Source organism: Triticum dicoccoides, chromosome 6A, assembly GCF_002162155.2.
Source record: "Triticum dicoccoides isolate Atlit2015 ecotype Zavitan chromosome 6A, WEW_v2.0, whole genome shotgun sequence".
NCBI classification, from domain to species: domain Eukaryota; kingdom Viridiplantae; phylum Streptophyta; class Magnoliopsida; order Poales; family Poaceae; genus Triticum; species Triticum dicoccoides.
In genome coordinates this window covers 357,896,098-357,900,425 of record NC_041390.1, presented here as the reverse complement: position 1 = coordinate 357,900,425, position 4,328 = coordinate 357,896,098, and positions in this window count along the sequence as shown.

Sequence of the window (4,328 nt, the reverse complement as noted above, 5' to 3'; positions counted from 1 at the left end):
GCCAACTATGTATCTTTTACCTTATGTATTACATGGGTTGTGTGAAGATTACCTCACTTGCGATATTGCTTTCAGTGCGGTTATGCCTCTAAGTCGTGCTTCGACACGTGGGAGATATAGCCGCATCGAGGGCGTTAAAAGTTGGTATCAGAGCCTTCCCCGACTTTAGGAGCCCCCTGCTTGATTGAATCACTGACGTTGTTGAGTCTAGAAAAATGTTTGGAGTCTTCTAGGATTTATATATATCGGAGAGTAGGATTCTTTTTACTCTTTAGTCCCTTCGTCGCTCTGGTGAGGCATCCTGACGTAGAGTTTTGACTCTTCTCTTCTCAAATTTCACTAATTTTTTTAGGATCACGCGGGTATCTTGGAATCGTTCCGATGGTTTTGTGACGAGAACATTGTTCTTGGTGCCTCCTGACATTTAGGGGTTGTGGCAGTGTCCCGGGGAGTTGAGCTCCGAGGTGTTGTCGTCACAATTTTTTCGTTACAGTTCTGGAATACCTGAGTTCGCCGACATCGAAAATCTCTTTTATGCAGTTGTTGGTGAGATAACCTCGACGCCTCCCAGTACTGGGGCGGGAGTTCGGGAGTATTGCCATAACTCGTATAACGGATGCTTTTCGAAGGTTGAGGTAAACGATTTCCGAAGGTTTCTTGGTTATGTGTTGAAGGATGGATACAGTTGGATGTAGGATTTGCTAGTTTGGGTGAGATATTATGCTTCCCCTGTATCCCCAACACCTGATTGCATAACCGGAAAATCTCGGGAGTTTATAAGTGGGAATTCAAGTAGCTCCTAGGATATCTTTCCGACAGATGTATGATATGAAATTGGGGTTCGACGTCTAGTGGTCCGCCTATTCATGGTTGTTTTACAGTGGTCTCGTTGTGTCTTAAAGAGTCCTTGGCTATGCCGACTCGGGGACGCTTCGTATGTCATGTGCACTGCCTTGTACATGATGGTGTTGTACGATCGAGCTCGTGTAGGCCCCACCATGAAAACTTCGGACGAAATCTCTATCATATGTTTGTTCCGGCTTATTTTGCAAGCCAATCCCTTGTTTGTTTTTTTGTTTTTGAGTTGTGGTATTCGAGTTGCTTCAATGTCAAATGTTGATTCCATACCTTCCCCAAATGGTGTTCTCATAGGCCTATGCGAATACTAATCCTTCTTGATAATCGAGATTGTTATGCCAATCTTGTTCAACTGGTGTGTCTCTCTTCAAGTGGATCCGATCACGTCAACATTTGCAAGATCAAGTATCAGTTTTCTTCTGAACGGTGTTTGTTTCATCCATCTCCAAGTTGCCTTTGTTTTTCCCGCCCTCCCTCCCTTAATTTTCTCCGAGGACTCATATATCTCAATCAAGTATCATTTTATTGATGTGAAGTCTCTTCTTTCTTTCCTTTCAATGTTCTTACCCGGTGTTTCTCATGAAGATTCTAACGGAGCTTCAAGTTCATCATTCTTCGTTCTTTTTCTTCTCCGGTGGTTTCAAGCAAGCTTTGTTGATCATACCCTTTCCTCATTTCAAGGCTTTCTCATGCCGGTGCAATTCTTAATCGTTCACCTCTCGCTATTCTATTGTCCCGGAGTGCTCAAGATATCTCAGAAGGCTCGTCTTTTCATTCAAGACCAGTTCAACCTATTTCGAGGTTGTTATCTCATTCAAGCCATTTAAATCAACCGGTGCATTCTCTCTTTTAAATCATTCTACGGTGTTTCTTTTGAGTGGGCCCTAACCCACAGGTCTTTTCCTAGGATCTTACCTGACTCTTCTTATTTTTCCCGGAGTTATCCTCAAACTTCATTTCGAAGTTTGACGTAAGAATGATTCATCATCAGTCAAATGTTTTTCTCCAAGATCGGTTAAATTCTTTTCATCGCTGGCCCAATCTCTTCACGTTGATGCTTCCGGAGCATCTAAATAATTCATGGTGGTGTTTCTCATCGTCATTCTATACATTTGAAGACCGAAGAAGAGTTTTTCCTCCCTATCTTTCCCGTTCTCTCGAGATTCGCCATTCTAGCTGGTGGCCATCCTCTCATAATTGTTTTTATTGTGAGAATTCTTTTCACCCACTCGGAGCATTTCATGAGTTGTTTTCCATTTCTTTACTCCGAAGCCCATCATTTCATAAGATTTATTCATTCTCAGCTTTCAGCCCTCATTCTCCAAATCTTACCGGTGCATCATTCAAATATCCTCTAATCAATTCATGATCTCTTCGTTCTTTTGTATCTAAACTCTCTCATGTATCTTCGTTCATTTTCAATTCTTACGGTGGTTCATTCAAAATCTTTCTTTATACGTTATTGTATCAATTCACTCGTTCTTTCCAATTTTACCGGTGGTTCGTAGAAGACCTTCTCAAGGTTGCGCTATATCTAGCTTAATCCTTTCTACGAGAATAAGTAGTATGCCAAATTCTTTGTTTATCATCAATTTAATTGGTGAAGGATGAGCATAATGTAATTCTTATTTTTGGTTTAATCGAGTGAACTCAATTCCCTGTTCCGGAGGCTCATCAAATTCTCGTTTTCATTTGTTTCATTTTTCTTTTCTGGAGTTCCAAGTTTCCATTTTATCTCGTCGCAAAGTTTCATCCAATCATTGCAAGGTTTCACACTATGTTTTTAACTTCTCTTTCCTCTCATTTGATCATCCTTTTGTTACCGGAGATCTTCATGAAGGTTCTACATGATGGTTCATCAAGGATTTATATTCCTTCTCAAAGTTTTCATCGAGATTCTTTTCTAAGGAGCTCAAGCTTTCTTCATCTTGCAACCCGGAGTGCAATTCTTTCACGCATATCTTTTGAGGTGGTGTTATGTCATTCTTGTTAATTTCCCTTCGTGCTTCGTGATTCACAAGTTATCAAGAATGAGGTATTTTAAACCCATCAATCTCTTCTTTGGAGTTATCATGGGTTATATTTCACCGTAAGCCTTCCCTAAGGATTGTTGCTATTTATGGTGCTCATATATGATCCAAGTTCTTCATCTATCCTCCCGGTGAAATAAGTTTCTCGTCTCCTTGTTCTTATCAATCCAATTCTTTTTCCCATGAGTGGCAGGTTGTCACCTCATAATTTGAGGTGTATTCCATAAGACCATATCGAGCTTATCCTTTCGTTGTTGTTAATCCAACAACTCCGTTCGACCCTTCTTCTAAAGATGTCTTTTCAAGCTCTTTTGCGGCAGAAGTTGCCTTTTTCTTCTCCATTCTCCTATCTCAATTATCTATCTTCTATTCTTTCGTTCTGGAGGCATTGCGATGTTGTTCTTTTAAGCCACCATCTCGTTTTGTCAAAGATCATGTTCTTTTCATGATTATCCATTTAACCAGAGTGTCGTGCCCTCTTTTCAAGTTCTATCATCTTATCAAGTTCTTATTCAATTCCTTTTCTTTTCAATCGAAGTGCTGCCCGAAGTTGTTCTTTGTTATTCCTCTTTTCTAATGAAGTGTTTTTCAACTTCATCATCTCCGCTGTATTCTTTTCTCGAAATGGCTTAATCTTTGCAAGGTTCTTTGGTTTCACTCGTTTGTCAAAGGAGAAACTTAGTTTTACCTCTTCTCTTTCTCTTCCGTTTTCCCTCTGGTGCCATTCTAGATCTCAGGACGAGATCCTCTCGTAGTGGCGGAGTGTTGTAACGCCCCGAGATCGATGTGCCAGGTGTCCTCAAGTTATTCGCTGTTGTTGCCTTGTCATTGCTTGCGTGTCATGCATTGCATATCATGTCATCATGTGCATTTCATTTGCATACATGTTCGTCTCATGCATCCGAGCATTTTCCTCGTTGTTCGTTTTGCAATCCGGCGTTCCTATGTCACCCGGTGTCCCTTTCTACCTCTTTTCGTGTGCGGGCGTTAAACATTTTTGGATTGGACCGATACTTGTCATGCGGCCTTGGTTTACTACCGGTAGACCGCCTGTCAAGTTTCGTGCCATTTGGACTTCGTTTGATACTCCAATGGTTAACCGAGGGACCGAAACGGCCTTGTGTGTGTTGCAGCCCAACACCCTTCCATTTTGGCCCAAAACACACCAAAAACTCCTCCATCATCTCGGCCGTTCGATCATGATCGCGTGGCCAAAAACCGCACCTCATTTGGACTCTCCTAGCTCCTCCTACCTATAAAAAGGTCTCTTCCCCGAAAATCCAGGGTCATTCGCACCCTAACCCTAGCTCCCCGCACATCTGTGGCGCCGGACACGTCCGGTCCGGCCGGATGAAGTTGGCGCCGCTGCCCCGCGCCAATAGCACGCCGCCACGTGGCACTCGGCGCCCGCGGCCGCCGCGGCCCGCACGGGCCCGAGGC